This window comes from Diaphorina citri, unplaced genomic scaffold (assembly GCF_000475195.1).
Source record: "Diaphorina citri unplaced genomic scaffold, Diaci psyllid genome assembly version 1.1 scaffold558, whole genome shotgun sequence".
Classification (NCBI taxonomy): Eukaryota; Metazoa; Arthropoda; class Insecta; order Hemiptera; family Psyllidae; genus Diaphorina; species Diaphorina citri.
In genome coordinates this window covers 23,335-41,966 of record NW_007377992.1, presented here as the reverse complement: position 1 = coordinate 41,966, position 18,632 = coordinate 23,335, and the positions used below count along the sequence as shown (strand labels likewise).

The 18,632-nt window shown below is 37.5% G+C and overlaps 1 long non-coding RNA gene across 1 annotated transcript in view; it reads left to right on the top strand.

Annotated features, from left to right (window-relative positions):
• LOC113467817 overlaps positions 1–10,777 on the top strand; it is a 16,243-nt gene extending 5,466 nt beyond the window's left edge. The window contains exon 3 of the long non-coding RNA XR_003391763.1: positions 9,901–10,777. This is a non-coding gene — a long non-coding RNA (uncharacterized LOC113467817). The remainder of the gene's footprint in view (positions 1–9,900) is intronic.
• Positions 10,778–18,632: the final 7,855 nt, after the last annotated feature.

Genomic DNA, 18,632 nt, shown 5'->3' with positions numbered 1-18,632 from the left:
TTCCTTAGCTTCATGGGTATTCTCCTTGCGGTCAGTAGGTCTTGTACTTTCATGAATGATGTTTTACCCATGGCTATCCTGTAAGAGTATGCAAATGTAATTAACCATTTGTTTATGGCTGGACTTACTGATGTTTAATATTAATTCCCATCAAAAAAAAAAAAAAAAAAAAAAAAAAATAAAAAATAGAAGTCCAGTGATATTGGAATACAACTTCTTGTTCCATCCTTGCCCTGAGTTTGTGATATTTGCAGCGCCATTTGCTTAATCCAAATCAGTATTTACATTGACTTTGCCTTAATCTTTGCTCCGAGTTTTTTATTTGGATAAAATGGAAATAATTCTTATGTTTACTATCTCATTTAAATCATCGGATCTATTAAAAGTGATTTAAATTCATCTTTGAAAGTACTTGTACGTACACAAGTTTTATGATCCTGATATATTGAGGTTTTTAGAATCCCAGACATGACTGAAATCGAAGAATCTTTTCATTAATGTCTTCTTTTATATCAGTAGCTCATTAAGCTTTGAACGAATCAAATAATCATCTGTTAACACGTTTGCGGAAGTGTGACTTGTAACACCTATAACTTTTGGTGGAAAGTTCTGAACATTTTACAACTTTCTGTATAAATTAAGTGTTTGTGACTACAAGTGGACACTGATTGCAGTTTTTGTTCAGATTCTGTCATCCTTAGTGGAAATTGTGTTGGATTGAAAGCAAATCGATTGATTACAGATGACTAAAGCGGGTAAGCCATACCTAGTCCTGTCCCTAAGGATACCGATATCACAAACCAATAAGATAATTTATCCTTTGTAGCATAAAGAATTTTGAAAATCCGTACTTCAAGAGTTAAAATTCCATTTGATGAATAAAATTAATATTTGATTAATTATTATTGAATATATTCACGATTTAGGAACGAAGGTATTGAATTTCTCTAATTTAAATGACAGGGAAGAATCTTTCCAACATGGTTTTATGTGGACTTTTAGTTTTTACTTTCTATTATTTTAAATAAAATAATAAATATTCAGGTAAAAGTTGGTTTTTTAATGACCCTGCATATTATCAGGCATTTTTATGACCCAAAAATACGTGTATAACACCGTCTCCATTGTTCTATTCTGCAGAATTCGCATATTGAAAATATTGAAATAAAATGCAACACGGTTATTTTTGTCAGCTAATTAACAATTTTCATGGAGCGCCGCGTCGCGTAGTGTGAATTTGTGCATGTTGTGGACTGCATGATAGTTTCTCATATTATGTAAGAGTATATATACTTATTGTATCTTAATATTATGGAGAGCTGTACAAAATTTTCTTCAGTCTGAAATTCTAACCCGAGACTTTCTGCATAAAAAGCAAGGTCGTTGAGGTATCAAATGTCTGACAACTTTTTGAAGAAAACAATTTATTGATCAACCATGTAAACGCACTTGTCAACATCTCTCTAAGGAAAGGTTCCATAAAGGTATCATGTGTTACACACGAAGTCTGAAAAATCCAAGAGATATGTTAGGGTATCTGATTTCCTTTGATATTTTAATTGGACCCAGAGGGCTGATCATTATTTATCTAACGTCAAAATAATGATTGCCATTTTTAAAGGTGTGTCGACACTACAGCAGACCAATGTCGTTCAACATCGACTAGAACCCATATAAAGTATGTGAAGTAAGATGAAAGGATTTCGGTGGACTTAAAAAAGTTCATGTGGACGTGTTTCCGTTGATATCGGTCGACCATTTTTGTGGAAGCCGAAAAAGTTTAAACAGAACTTGCAGCAGATTTTCTAACACATGAGTCGGTAGTGTCGGCACGACTTGCAAGTCACATAGTCAATGCTACAATCCATAAGGTCACCTTTTCGACACTGCTCCCAGTTACTTCGGTCCACTTTTTTCCATTCTCGACCATTTTTGTGGAAGCCGAAAAAGTTTAAACAGAACTTGCAGCAGATTTTCTAACACATGAGTCGGTAGTGTCGGCACGACTTGACAGTCACATAGTCAATGCTACAATTCATAAGGTCACCTTTTCGACACTGCTCCCAGTTACTTCGGTCCACTTTTTTCCATTCGAATTATATTTAGCTTCCAATAATTTCTTTTGTCTACTTCGTGAGCGAATGACCTCCTAAAGAGAGAGAATTATAGTACCTAATTCCCGATAAGACTCAATACAACAATATCACCAAAGCACGGAGCAAAAAAAGAACCAATCGCACTGTAAAAACACCGCAGTTATTAGCACCATAATATATTAAGATAAGGGTAGACCAATGGAGATCACGAATGGATTAAATTAAAGACTTGATTGATTAAAAGTCTTTATACACTTGAGAGCATAAAATCAGGCCAGTCTCTGATTGAACAGCCTTTTCAGGAAATTTTCCAAAATATTTCGAAACGTTTTTTGGCACCATCTCTGAAAGCACTTGTTAGTGCTGATAAAATGTCATTAGTCTTTTTTAAATCGGTGGGGGACTTTTCTATACAATAAATAGACTTTTCATGACCATTGACACATTTTTAGGGAAACAAAAGCCAGTTAATTACTGATAGACCTTTTTATTGTTTTTGAAAATCTCAATGAGAGAAACTCGAGATGTTTGGTTATCTCAATAGGTAATTTGTCCAGTATTATTTTACAAAGGGTGTGTGCCTTTTGCCATGGTGACTTATGACTTCTTTTCGCCTGAAAGCTGAAAGTTTCCAATATTATGTGACGAAATCGCATTTGTTTGGAGCTGAAGTAACAAAGTTACATATATATATTAGACTTGAATTTTCCGGTTGATTTTATAACTGGTAACATAACTCCTCATATTTTCTTGGATTTTTTTTTCAACACTTATTAATCTTATTATCTATGCAATTTTCTTTGCTTTTTGAGGCACATATGACCAGCATCCAGCATGCTATGATGACATCATACGAGTATAATTTGATTAGATTGAAACATGTTTAAAAATTAAAAACACAAGCAATCCGGAATGTCCAATTCAAACTGGTTATCCCATTTTCTAATGACTAAATACTCTAAAACTTAAGGAAAATGAAGCACGGCCATTAATGAAATAATTGTAATTAACAATAGTGTGCCGACTAAACGGTAGTTCATGATATGATAGCATGTCTCATTAGCATGCCACAGGGATGGTTGAATTATTCGCTGAAGAAACAAACGGAGATAAACTAATAGCAAAACATGTGATTTGTGTTAGATTTTCCAGGAAAACTCTTTCAAATTATAAGTGGTGTCCACAGTGTTTACAATTGTCTACTGCTAGACATGTGTATTCTTCCATACAAGATTAGGCTTGGTGAGTCTGTGTCAAAGGTATCTCTAAAATGAGTATGAATAATAGTAATTGAATTAGAGAGTCAATAAAATTTATTGACGGACTATCCAAAGTTTGGGGTGCCAAAACGGCTCAGACATAGCATGAATTATGCGTACGTCAAATGGTTTTCGGGAATCATTTGGTGGAGAAGGAAAACGCCAAGATTAGTCTCTTGTTTGAGAATGTGACGTGGACTTCACGGTAGTTTTTCATTCAAACGTCCCTAATGAACAAAAATCCACATGTATTCAAACACCTCAGAAATTTCTCGTCTCGAAAGTTACAACACGAGAAATCTCATCTCGTATGGTCATTTCTCGTTTCGGGTGCATGACGAATTCCTTGCAAATGGCAGGCAGCGCGACCTAGGAAGCGTGCTGATTGATCTCTTTGATTGGGAGTGATGGGGACTTGCAAATAACAGAAAGAAAAATGGGAGCAATTAGTAGGTACTTGGAACTGATTGCCACCCATTAGCTATGTAAAAATTCGTGGAACAAAGACCTGAGTGTGAATTCCGACGAACAAATATGAATTCATTACGTCGGATTCTTTGTGACCAAATCAAAATTAACATAGGTAATTTCTTAGAAACACATTGTCAAGAGATTAGGACTTTTCGGTGATGATACTTCAAACTTTTGTAAGGCGGGCCACTCATGCAGGTATTAGACTTGATTAGCGGACCTGTTCAGGCGTACCTGTGAGGTCTACCTGACAGTGAGTGGTCGGTCTAACGATGCCGATGTGCGACATTTCAAATAGTAAAGGCAACTTCCCATCCGCTCACAACACTTTTATATTCTTTCCTATACTACAGTATTGATAGATGATGGACAAATATCAAAGGCAGATTTACATACTAGCTGCTAGCTGAACCATAGGAAACCAGTTGAGCTTGTAAAGAAGATTTTACTATCGTTTGTCCAGGGATAACGTACCACTACAGTATTGATAGATGATGGACAAATATCAAAGGCAGATTTACATACTAGCTGCTAGCTGAACCATAGGAAACCAGTTGAGCTTGCAAAGAAGATTTTACTATGGTCCAGGGATAACGTACTCAGCCAGATTGATATAAATCAGGATACAAGTGAGAGAGGATTACTCTCTCACTCGTATGTGGTAGGGGTTCAACACACAATACAAATATTATAAATTTAAATTCTGTACTTTGATACAACTCTCACATAATAATTAGATTTTTCCTCAATTATGATCGATTTCATTATCGAGGTTTTTTCGCACGCACCTATGGTCCCTGGTTGACTCCCTGGTTGACTAGTTACTTCCTCTATAATTATTCTTATCTTCAGGGATAACATACTCAGCCAGATTGATATAAATCAGGATACAAGTGAGAGAGGATTACTCTCTCACTTGTATGTGGTAGGGGTTCAACACACAATACAAATATTATAAAGTTAAATTCTGTACTTTGATACAACTCTCACATAATAATTAGATTTTTCCTCAATTATGATCGATTTCATTATCGAGGTTTTTTCGCGCGCACCTATGGTCCCTGGTTGACTTTAGTTACTTCCTCTATAATTATTCTTATCTTTCTTTCAAAACCAACTAGAAACGAACGAAGTTCGAAAAAAGGTTTATTTTTAGTTTTGTTTCCTGTTATCAGTTCAGACTGAGCATACATTCCGGATTGTTACTGTCCAGAAGCATCCTTGTTAAAGAGCCTCATCATTATTTTCAATTCCATTTTGTTCTCTCTAACCTTTCGTTCGAAGTTGCAAGTGTTTTATCACTCGTAAATGTCGGAGTCAGAGTTGATCGTTCATTTGTGTAGTGTTTTTCATATCATTCTCAACAAATTCAAAAACAAAGACCATGACTCGATTCCGAGTCGGAACAGACACGAATACTTGCCGTTCGTGAACAGTGATCTCCAGCAGAGATCCAGTCTGAGTGAGTTTATCAAGAAAATCGCCCTGGTCATCAAGAAAGTCATTTTGTTTTTAAACAAAGTGACGAGTGCTGTATTTCGGTGGAAGGATAGAGTGTCCGACCTTTTGGAAAAATCAGAAGGCAGCTACTACAACAGTGATATCCTCGCCACCAGTAATACCAAGAACTACGGATTTCATCTGAATCCGAATAGTTTGTTCAATACGATGGAGTACAACAAGGTTCAGTACGCCTGCACTTGTAGCAACAGCTGTAAGTATTCCAATAGCAATAGCTCAGGTATTCTAAGATCGGATATGGTAAAGGGACTTTTCAGTCTTATTTAGGCAGTAGGCAGCATAATCGAGATTAGGCATCGAGTTTGCTGGCATTACAGCGGCACAGGCAGTGTGTCAGGCAAAGTCCGAAGGCAATTTATTGTATGTCATATGAAACCATTGTCACTCCCTTACACGCTCTTAAGTTTGCTCAATAGAGTAATATCTGAATAATTTTTCCATTGTACCTATCTACCTTTGTATAAATTTATATGGAAAATAAATAAAGCTACATTACATTACATCGATACCTATACTCAGATATCTGTAGGCAAACAGATTGAAGTTTGAGAGGCAATTCAGAATCGATCGGTAAACTGCAAACTACCAAACCAGGTTTCTTCCGGGTTCAAAGTTAGGCAGTTCACGCCAGTGTTCGTATACCTGAAGAATAAAAGATATCACCAAATTATCGCCTACAGTTAACAACATCTGCCTGTACAATCTGTAGGTAGGTAAGTACGTAAGAGATAGAAATCGCCGAATAATCGCCCAACAGTTAACGAAATCCGCCTGGCCATTAATTTTTATTCAACTCATCACCAATTTTATTGCCCACCTTCAGGCACTTGAGATGTAGAGATTCGTCCGATGGAATGGGTCTCGTAATAGTCCTAAAATCACCTCTACAGCCAGGGCCGTTCAAGGGGAGGTCCATTTGTCCAAGGGCCCGGGGCCAGCCCATTTTAAGAGTTAGCACCGGAGTCAGAACGGGCCTGTCCATAGCTATATTCGGCAAACGCAACAGGACTGGGAAGAATTTCTAGTCGCGGAATTCTTCATGTAACAGCTTATGCTGCTCATGAGGTGGAAGAAGATGTGAGAATCGTACTCATTAGAGATGTGATTAGAGATATGGCTTTATGATTATATAGAGATATGGCAACCATATGGCAGGTAGTATACAGAGGTGAACCATGTAAGAGAAGGTGATGAGAGGTTAAATAGGTACTCTATGATGTAAAATCTGAATCCAGATTGGCTGATGGTTGGTTGGTTTTTTTTTTTTTTTTTTTTTTTTTTTTTTTTTTTTTTTTTTTTTTTCACACGAGGAAGATCGTTTAAAGAAGATATCTGGATGGAGGTATTGGTAAATTCTTCCTTAAAGACCATTTTAACGATCATACAAGGTTTTAAAGGGTTTTCCTTAAGCTGTTCCCACACATAGTCCACCGACCGTCGATCGATGTCCCCTGTGAGATGTTCACACTGCCTCGAAACATAGATTCACCTCGTCGATCGATATCGATCGACGGCCGGTCGATTATGTTTGGACACACCTTTATACACCCAAACAACTTCCCAGCGTCTTCCCAAATTCGAAAATTTCGACCTTTCATTTCCAGTCATAGCACGCTAATGTTCAGTTACATCACTTCCTATAACAACAACAACAACAACAACAACAACAACAACAACAACAACAACAACAACAACAACTTCCTCTAACAACTTGTCATAATCGGGTTCTATTAGTATTTGCCAGGAAGATCCTGCTCGAAATATAGATTCCCCTCGTCGATCGATATCGATCGACGGCCGGCCGATTATGTTTGGACACACCTTTAAACACCCAAACAACTTCCCAGCGTCTTCCCATCGAAAATTTCGACCTTTCATTTCCAGTCATAGCACGCTAATGTTCAATTACATCACTTCCTATAACAACAACAACAACTTCCTCTATATTTCTATAACAACTTGTCATAATCGGGTTCTATTAGTATCTGTCTGTCTGTCTGTCTGTCTGTAAACAAAATATCTCGAGAACGGTAAAAGCTAGAGACTTGAAATTTGGTATGTAGATGCCAAGTGTGACAAGGATGCGACACGAAACTTTTGGTTAAGATCGGTGCAACGGTTGGCGGCATTTTACCGCTTTTCTGCCAGGAAGATCCTGCTCGGAAATGTCAAGAGTTCAGAAACCAAATTCAGAACAACTCTTCAGCAGATAGAGTGCAGATACAGAGTTGGATTTTGTATCGATATTATGTACTTATACTTAATACTTGTAAACTTGTATCAGATAAAGATATTTATATGTATATTTGTGTGTAGATAAAGGTGCTCAATACTTGTAGTTGTTGAGAGGAAGGTATTTTATGACTATTTACAGCTGGTAAAGATTGTAAGTTCAAGATGTTTGAATATGCGTATCACTTACCCCCTGGTTGTGAGCTTTGGGCAAAGAAAGCTTTGTGTGACTTCTTGGTTCTTGGCCCTCTAGCAGTAGTTGTAGTGATACCAGAGACCCATACCATTCCTGAGAGCCAGTTTAGCAACTCTGCACTTTGCTATATTTTGACATTATACATAGAATAATGGTTACGCAATGGTTTTTTTATTCGATATTATGTACTTATACTTAATACTTGTAAACTTGTATCAGATAAAGATATTTATATGTATATTTGTGTGTAGATAAAGGTGCTCATTACTTGTAGTTGTTGAGAGGAAGGTATTTTATGACTATTTACAGCTGGTAAAGATTGTAAAGTTGTTCAAGATGTTTGAATATGCGTATCAGGTATCACTTACCCCCTGGTTGTGAGCTTTGGGCAAAGAAAGCTTTGTATGACTTCTTGGTTCTTGGCCCTCTAGCAGTAGTTGTACTGATACCAGTGGCCCATACCATTCCTGAGAGCCAGTTTAGCAACTCTGCACTTTGCTATATTTTATACATAGGTATAATAATGGTTACGCAATGTTTTTTTTTTATGAATTGAAAAAGAGGAAGCTTAAATATATTTAGGCTGGTCCAAAAGGCTGATCATAAGAGGTCCAAAGTTCGAAATATTCCACCTCATATTCCAAGGAAAACTTGTGGGACGGAAAAGAATATATCCTGTCTCCGAAACTTTTAAGAACGGTTCAAAATCTCGTCGTCTGACTTATTCAAAGCAGCAATATGGACGATACCTTCTTAAAGGTACTTTCCTCAAGTGTTGCAGAAACGGACCACTTGATTTGGAATCTAGAAGACAACTAAGATGTCTAGAATACCAGACAGAAGAAGGCAGAAGTAGTAGGAGTACCTACATTCCTATACATAACTGTTTATTACTTACATACTTACTTTCTAGTAGTCATATGTCATAATAGATTAACATTAGCGTTGGAAATCTAGCCCTCAAGTGTTGCCTTCAGAAAGGGGCCACTGACCTGATAAAAAAAAAAAAAAAAAAAAAAAAAAAAAAACATGGCTAGATGAGTGTAAATAGCTATCTAATAGTGAATTGATTCTAGTTGATTCAACAAGCTTGCAATCGATGTATTGGATGCCTATAAAAACCTACTCGTAAAAAACATGTCATAATATGATGATATTCAAAGTTCGAAACTATTAGGCCAACTTACATAAAGAATGCAGACTATTCAGGTATCGTAAAACTTACAAATTGCTCGCACAGCTTTCAATATTTTATGAGTATGAACTTTTGTAAGCAAAGTACCTACTTTGGTATGCAGTTTAGTTAGGTATAGGTACATAAGTAATAGGTAATTTCTGCTTAGTAAAGTTCAAAGCTCGTAAAAGCTTCGTGAAATATGAGTACCCATAAAAGTACAGAAGTAGGTACAAGTTTGGGACTCTGAGTTCCACAGTTGTACTGCCGTTACCAGGAGGGAGTTAGGTACTCTGTGCCTCTTTATCTGGTGGCACACTGAGAAAAAAAAAAACTAGGGTGCCGGCAGCTTGATCGGGTGATTGGGTTCCGGCGCTCTAATATTGAACTCTATATCGGGAAGCTCGACACTATAATATAGCATTCCAAGAGCCTAAATCAGGGGAAGTAACCCAAGTATAGAGTTCTTCTACCCTAAACTTGGGGCACCCTGTCACCATTTTTTTTTTTCAGTGCACTTTGAGAAGGTTAATCTCGCTTCTGGTTCCTTTCAGGAATGGTCCAAAGTGCACCCAGTATTTCTATTAAATAGTATACATACCTCTATTATTTAATAGATTTATCTAGCTTCCCATTCTCAGGATGTTCAATATGCAATTCTACAGCCATTACGCGGCGCGGACATTTATTTATTGATCTTCCAGCTTCCACAGAGCAGCTAAACGTCTCAAAACTCTCACTCATATCTCATTCGGAACTGCAACTCGTGATGCAGGTCTCGAATCTCTAATGTACTTCTCTAATGCAGGTTGCGAATCTCTAGTGCAGGTCGCGCAGGAAATAACATCAGGTCAACCAGAAGTGACCTCTTGTGGTATTCTATATTTTGACCTTAGAGGTTCTGCCGCCGTTTGGCAAAGATGACTGTGGTACGAATGTTTGTGCTGCCAGGAAAGAACCAGCCGATGTTCTCAATGATATTGGCAACATGTTAGCCAACCTAACTGATGAACTGGACGCTATGCTAGAAGAAGAAAAACGACAGGGACTTAATGACGACTAAGATCTCCCCTCGACAAGATTTTTCCCTCAGGACACTGGGAATTTATATTTTTCCCTGGGGAAATTTTCAATTTTTCCTGAGATTATTCCCACAGGACATTTTTCCTGGGAATTTTTCCGTTCGACAGGAAATTTTCCCGGTTTTACTTCCCAGAAAAGGAGAGAAAAATTGATTTTCACAGGGGTTTAATGACGACTAAGATCTCCCCTCGACAAGATTTTTCCCTCAGGACACTGGGAATTTTTCCGTTCAACAGAAAATTTCCCGGTTTTACTGCCTAGAGAAGTGGGAAAAAATTGGTTTCCACAGGGACTTAATGACGACTAAGATCTCTCCTCGAGATTTTTCCCTCAGGACAGTGGGAATTTTTGATTTTCCCGTTTGATAGGAAATATTCCCGTCTCGTATCGAAATCTACGGGACGAGAAATACACCTTGTCTTGATTGTGATTTTTCCACGAGACGAATCAAAGTCTATTTTTCGTCTCGTCGTGAATCAATATGGAAATTCGCCCTAGAATTAGGTCCTAAAGATTTATAATTTTTGACGATTTCCTAAGGATTTCAAATGTTTGAGTCCCATATTGTCCAACCACTAGAGATTCGTAGAAGCTTAACCCAACCTTTAGGGCTATTTGCCCCTACACCTAAGCCTTGGGTAGGCTTTTTGTGTTCGGAGTTAAGCTGACAGATAATAGGTCCTGAGGATCTGAAAACGAGTCCTATATTCTATATATTTTGTTAACAAATACTAAATTAATGTGTACCTATGTAATGATTTAATTTATATAAATATTTTGTATTAGCTCTTGTACATAACCTAACCCTTAACGTTAAATAGTCCCATAGTTGATTTTTCGTAGACCGTAGGTGTGCGTTGTGGCATAGTTTAGAAAAGCGGAAAAGAATAGAGGGGAACCACTGAATTTCTATTAGAAAGGGGAAAAAGAAAAAATATCTTGCCAGAAAGCAGGAGGGTGAGCATGTAATGATTTAATTTATATAAATATTTTGTATTAGCTCTTGTACATAACCTAACCCTTAACGTTAAATAGTTCCCATAGTTGATTTTTCGTAGACTGTAGGTGTGCGTTGTGGCATAGTTTAGAAAAGCGGAAAGAATAGAGGGGAACCACTGAATTTCTATTAGAAAGGGGAAAAAGAAAAAATATCTTGCCAGAAACCAGGAGGGTGAGGTTTCGAATGCTATCTGTCTTACATATTCTTGAGAGTTCATTGCAACAAACAACGTGCGTCTGCCTTGTAAGCGCTAGGCCGCGGGTTCGATTCCCGCCCGGGGCGGATTTTATCCTGATGGGATAATATTCGTTCTCGGAACGGCTGGCTCTCTCCTATCCTGTCTTCCTTCTCTCTTCGATTTCGGGACGATAAGACCATAGCAGTTACAGTTCCCTCTGTCAAACCTCTTAGAAAAAAAAAAACAGTACATTAATTATTTATCATTATTAGACTTCTTCTGTGCCTTCAGCAGAATTTTCAGGGCTGCACTTCTGAAAACTGTACAATTTTGCACTCAACTTGTCACAGAATTTTTTACTTAAAACCAACAGAATCTTAAATGTTCATCCAAAAATATCAGATGAAACACCCACCTTCCTGCTTTAGTTCTTTTTTTTTTTTTTTTTTTTAATATACCTACCTTATTTATACTGTCGGCTAAGACTAAAAAGTCCCATTATGCCAACAGTTTAAACAGGCCTCATATATTTACATCAGACATAAGTACATACATAGGTTTAACAAAAGGATGGAGAAAATTATAAATAATATAAAAAAGATATTAATGGTAATAGCCACCAAAGAGGTTGCCACTTATTTGCTAAACCTACATACAATCTATTTTGTAAAGAACTCTGAATACCCGTGTGCCATATTTCTTAAAGTGGGTCTCTAGACGACTGATGACCGGGTCCACAAAGTAAGTTTAAACTCTGTTTATAGGCCTACAAAGTAAATGTCCAAAATATTGGACCCTGGGTCTTTAGGCATACAAAACGCAAAAAGTGCTTGGGCCTTTAGAGGTTATACGAAGTATAAATGAAATGACTTTAACCTATTGTGTGAACGTACCTACGTACCTATCCCTAGTAGAATGGTTTAAAAGGCTCTAAAGGTTTAAAGACCCATCAAATACCGAAGACCTTCTTTAGACTGCGGAAGTAAAGGGACTTTGCAGTTTCATTCTGGCAATATAAGCAGGGTATACGAGAATTCCATCCCAAAGCAACATACCTACGAACGTACCAAGGGTAAAGACTCCCGACCAACGTACCCACGTTCTCCCCTCAACCGAGTTTCCAACCGCAACCAAGTTTCGCCCCTCAACCAACCTTCCAAAACAACATTCAACCAAACTTCGTCCCCAACGTTCCGCGAGGGCAGCCCACGTTTGAACCGCGACCCAATTTCGACAACTTCAACCAACAGCCAAACTTCGTCCCTAGTCAACAACTGAAACCAGCACCACCTCAGTTCAATCCCAACCCGTTCCAACAAATCCCACGTCAGAACTTTCAACCCAACTTCCAGCCCAATGGGAACAACTTCATCACATCCGTCCAGTTCCCACAACTGGGGAATAACTTCCAACAACCAGGGAATAACTTCCAACAGGGCCGCAACTTCCCAGTCGAGCAAAACTTTCGACCGAGTCAGTTCCAATTCCAGCCACCCACCCCGCAATTCCAGAACTTCCAGCAACCGTTTGGCCAACAGCCGTTCCTCAGCAACAACCGGATTGTGAGGAAGGAACCGTTCCAGTCTGTAGGCAACTTTGGAGTGAATAACTTTGTACTGCCTCCTACCAAGTCGAATACTTTCAAGAGGAATGTGATTCCTCCATCTCGAGTTCTGGAACCACCGTTTGTTTAAGTAGAGAAGTGTGTCATGCAGAGGTGAAAAGCGTTGGGGAAGAAACGAAAAAGGAATATATTTTGTAGATGAGTGTACGCTATTTTGGTAGAGTTTGGTTGACGGGAAACGAATTTTTCAGACCAAGTTATTGTGAACCAAGAGAGGTTGATTGTTGATTGGTATGCATTAAAAGAAGCTGCATTTTGCTCATTATTTCTATCGGTCGCTAATCAACTAGTTTAAAAAATTTAAAATAAATTTATTTTAAAAGGGGCACGACTTTATTTACATGAAAATTTAAAAGGTTTCTAATTTTCCTTCACACAATACTGGAAAAGCATCTGCTTCTTTTCTATGCAAACCATTTCATCACCTTGGAGAAAAAATTCCCCATACGTTTTTACCATCTGCATGAAGATACGGTTTTAAATTATAAGAATCCATTGTTCATGGATTGGACAGTTGTATGTAGAATCATATTTGTACATAACGTGTAAGATATGCCAAAGACTTTTTCGTACTAATGAATTTTTTTTTTTTTTTTTTTTTTTTTTATTTTGTTTTTGAAATGACCGCCCTAATTCAGTGATTTTTCATATCTACTAAAATGGCGGCTTCATGTTTTTTTTTTTTTTTTTTTTTTTTTTTTTTTAAATATAAAAAAATTTTTTTTTTTGTTTTTTTTTTTTTTTTTTTTTTTTTTTTTTTTTTTTTTTTTTTTTAAGAGGTTTGACAGAGGGAACTTTAACTGCTATGGTCTTATCGTCCCGAAATCGAGGAGAGAAGGAAGACAGGATAGGAGAAAGCCAGCCGTTTCCGAGAACGAACATTATCCCATCAGGATAAAATCCGCCCCGGGCGGGAATCGAACCCGCGGCCTAGCGCTTACAAGGCAGACGCACTACCAACTAAGCTAACTAGGCTGGCACTATTGAATTTTATTGTTATGCCAAGGAAATTTTCTCTCAACTGGGTAGGTATCTAGTAGCTACTGATCTCAAGTTACAGATACAGTGGTCGTATCAATAGCTAGACTTCTTTAATAGATTTGATAGAGGTAACTGTAACAAGGAAGGTCTTATCATCCCGAAATCGAAGAGAGAAGGACCATAGGATAGAAGAAAGCCAGCCATTTGGAGTACGGACCTTATCTGTCCTAGATAAAGTTTGCCCTGGGCGGGACTCGATCCCGCGACCTAGCGTTTACAAAGTAGGTTCGTTCGGTGATGTACATTGTTCGAATGACAGTAGGGCTACCTACCTAGTCCGCCATTTTTAATGATTAATCCATGCCATTCCCTTAATTTAGTTTCGTACGTAATAATTAGCTTGTAAGTAACTTGTACAGACGTAAATTTTGTAAAAAAATACAAACGATGTAAGAAATAAACAAAAAGTTTCGTTTTGTTTTTCTAAGACTACAAAAATTTAGCCTTTTCTCTCCTCAACAACGGAATGTCTAATGTTCTTGATGACAGCTTTTGACTTCGAGGTGCTGGGTTCGAATTCCGGTCAAGGCGAAAAAATTACCGATTTTTCTCGGTTCCCGCGAATAGGTACATGGATGTAACATTGTAACAGGAACAGGAATGTATGTATCTCCTAAACCATAAATTAATATAAGCGTGATTCGAAAGTACATCTTAGAATAAATTCATTTATCTATTTTACATAACATGAAGTCATAAAACTACATAACTACAAGTACCTACCTATGATAATAAAAAAAAAGATTATTAATTTTTTTATTAAAATTTTCCGTTTATTGGTTTTTAATTTTTTAGGATTAATATAATTCATTAATAAATAAAAATTAAGTAGAAGAGAGGGGGGGGGGGTAGGAGAGGGGAGTAGAAAAAGAAGAAAATAAACAAAAAACAGACAGTGGGTATGTATGTATGTAGGTAGGGGAAATAAATTGAATGGCTAATCAAGCAGATATGACTAACACAGATTTTTTTTGTTTGTTTTTCGTTTGTTTGTTTTTTTTTTTCTTTTTCTTCTTCTTCTTCTTCTTCTTCAATAGAGGTTTAACGATAACTCCTAACTCCCAAGATCTTTAGTGACAGGAGTTTTAATTCCATTTGGCGACTACCCGCCTCCTCAGACCCCAGTCAGCCTGAGTGGCCGGGAAAAGCCAGCAGCAGGCGATTACCCAAATGGTCACCCATCCGGATACCGACCACGCGCAATGTTGCTTAACTTCAGTGATCCATTCGGAAGTGGTGAATTTATTGTGCTATCGCCCGCCTCTGGCTATTAATACCAAAAGATACATAGAAAAAGCTTGGTTTGGTTTTTCGCTTTTTCAGTGATGCGATTAAAAAAAAAACTCAAAATCTCGAAAAGTCTAGGGTAGTCCATTATGGTTCTTAGCCATTCAATTATTTTCATTATAAAAACAAGAAACGTGATTTCGGGCAGACAAAGGTAAGGTATAGTTTGTTATTTATTAGGATAGGTACAAATTGATGACTGGGGCAGTCACAGGTAAATTCTAGGTCGTGTTGGGGTTAATTTCTAAACTAGAATCCAGGGGGACCTGAAGGGCTAATGACCGGAATAGTGCTTATTTATGATGTGCTTTAAGAAAATGTTGAGAAAATATAGGCCGGGAAAACAAGATGGGTTTAAACTTGGTTTAAGATTAATTCTCGGATTAGGCAATTTGATTGGTTGATTTTTAGGAATTTCGAAAATGTTAGTCAGCTCCCATGGCGTAGTGGTCACTGCGCTCGCCTTGCACGCGGGAGACCCGAGTTCGATTCCCGGCGGGGTCAAGAAATTTGTATCATGCAAATGATTGATTCCGTGACTGTTGCGGGGCCCACTCAGCCTCGTGAGGAAAATGAGTAGCTATGACATATAAATGCGCACAGCGACCGGTGCGGTTAATTTGAGTGTAGCTTGTCACCCAATGGAGACTAAAACCCTACACTGAAGATCTTAGCAGTTAAACCCTGGTGAAGATTTTGTCAAGTAAAATTATGCTTAACACACTTTCCACTTGTGAAATTATGCGTAACACACTTTTCACTTGTGAAATTATGCTTAACACACTTTCCACTTGTGAAATTATGCGTAACACACTTTCGACTTGTAAAATTATGCGCAACACATTTTCTACTTGTAAAATTATGCTTAACACACTTTCTACTTTTAAAATTATATGCGTAACTTACAATAATTTATAATCACTTGCGTAAAAAATGATGTAAAACTAAACTTGTTCTTTTCACTTCTACAATGATACATACTCGTAACTTACACTTGTCACTAGTAAAAGTATGCGTAGTAGGTCATCATGAATTCATCACTCAGGAAGGACATTGTTTATGGTTTACACAATAATTGGAGCAATTACTAATGGCTTTTAAATTCAAGAGGGTAATATGTACTCGTATTAAACTACGTTTATCCTCTTTAAGGTGATACAACTATATCCAGTTATTTTTGCGCCTAACAATACTGACTTGGAAATTTTTTTTTTCAGTGCCTCTGTCAACCTCTCTTCCAAAAAAAAAAAAAAAAAAAACCTGTGACTTGGGGCTTACGCTACCCTCAATAGAACTTCGTCCTGGAAGAATAATAATCTGTCCTTGTTTCTGTGTCCATCTGCTTTTGGGACTTGCAGTCACGGAAGCTAGGGGGTTTAGCTCTTTGCACACCCCGCCTCGTACTTCATTTTTGCTCCTTTACTCTGGAGCAGACTCGGAAAATTTGGATCATCCACCACCCTCGGTACATCATGTCCTTAATACATATCTCAAAAATTTGCTTTCAAGATTCTTTTGGTTCCGGTTTCATTAGTCGAACATAAATTGTTTTTTATTTGTTTAAATTTTAATCTTTTGATTTTATTTTTGTTCCACTTCATTTTTTAATCTTTAATTTTACTTTATGTTGATTTTATTTTAATCTGAAATTACGTTCCCTAGAAACGTAATTTCAGATTAACCAGATTGGTATTTGGGTTGGTGATTATGAGATGTGTGCGTGAGAGGAGACAGTTAGCAAGAGGAGATTTTTAACAGCCGGTCGAAATGTATTGGGATTTTGTTTTTGGTGATTATTTGTTGGTATACATATTTGGCACATGCATGTACTGTGATGGGACTTGGTAGACCTGTGCATGAGCCCTACAACGCCCTACACTTGAATTTAGACCACGCTACGCCACTGAATTTTATATAGTAGTAGAAATTATTTTAGATACTGAAAATGCCTTTGGTAACAGGAATTTGTCAACTCATATTTACATGGGTGTTAAACAAGTCTGGATATTAAATGGTTAAAAAGCCCCTAGTAATAAATTTTACTGCTACCCACAGAATTCCACACTAGGTCATCCCTTGATCTTGGGGTGGTAATCTTTTGGTAGTTATTCTGTACAAGTGTACACCTAAAGTGCGTGCAGTGTGTGGTCCTGGACCTAGGTTTAGAAACTTGCCCTTTTTTCATCCCTCTTTATCAATTTTTAAAGCCCCAAATTAAATACAAAATCACGACCATGCTTTTAGTCTCATAAATTTAATAATACTCATAGCTCATAGGTTACTTATGTACCTACCTACCTAATAAAAGGTTTTACTAACGTATGGGAAGATCAACGGAAAATTTAAATGGCTGATCTGATCGCTGAAGGATCTGTCTGTAATTTTTCTGCACCTCGGTACATTATTCTGGAATGTCTGTTAAAGTCCGTTTTATACAAAGGGGTGTTCTTAATGAAATATAGTATTCTTTATCAGTATGTTAAATATGGGCCCAAGTGTGAAACCAATGTGCTACTGAAGCAGTAATGTGGTTAAACTTCTAGTACAGTCTGTATACAGGTATTGGTAGATTGGTACACCCTATAGAACAGGTATTGGTGATCGGGACAGGTCCGATAAGATTGGTTCCAAAGTCCTCCCAAAGCTCGGAGACCTAATGGACCACCCATCCAGCTCCTCGCAATATCAAATGCAGGATAACATTATAGGTCTACATAGAGAGGAATGGCCATGCTAAGTGTTTTTTAATACCCATGCGTATGTCTTTATAAAACCGATCGGGGCTTCTTCAGTCCTCATAGGGTCTTTAAGGGACCTTAAATTTTTCAAGTTCTTGATGGAGGAGCGGTTGGCTTTATCTTGTCTTGTCTTCCTTCTCTCTTCGCTTGCGGGGCGATAAGTCTTTCGGGACAATAAGTCTTTAGCATTCGGGACGATGCGATGGGGACCTAGAAAATTTTCGTTCTTGGAACGGCTTTCGCCTATCTCGTCTTCCTTCTCTCTTCGCTTTCGGGACGATAAGGCCTTAACATTTACTCATAGAGTTTTTGGGGACCTTGAAACTTCTATAAGGGTCCCTAAGATCCTGAATCGGAACCTAACTCTTTAGTGGTAAAGGAACTTTTAGGAATTTAGGGGAATTACATATGTATTTAAAGAGGCTACGTCTATCCTAAAATTCTGCTCTCTTTTTTAGAGGATCTGTACTTTTTTGTATATAATTTCATGATAACACTATTCTGTACATCAAGGGTGGGGTGGTAGAGAATGCCATAGGCATTAACCCCACCCTTGATCAAACTTTATTTTGTATTTATATGTATATACTTTTTGTTACCATCTGTAAATTTAATTTAATAAAGTTTGATCCAATTGTGTAATAATAAAGTCAGACATGTTTTGGATGCGAAATTCGTATAATAAAATTCTTGTTGAAATTGGATGCTTATGCAACAAATTGGTGGGCTAAC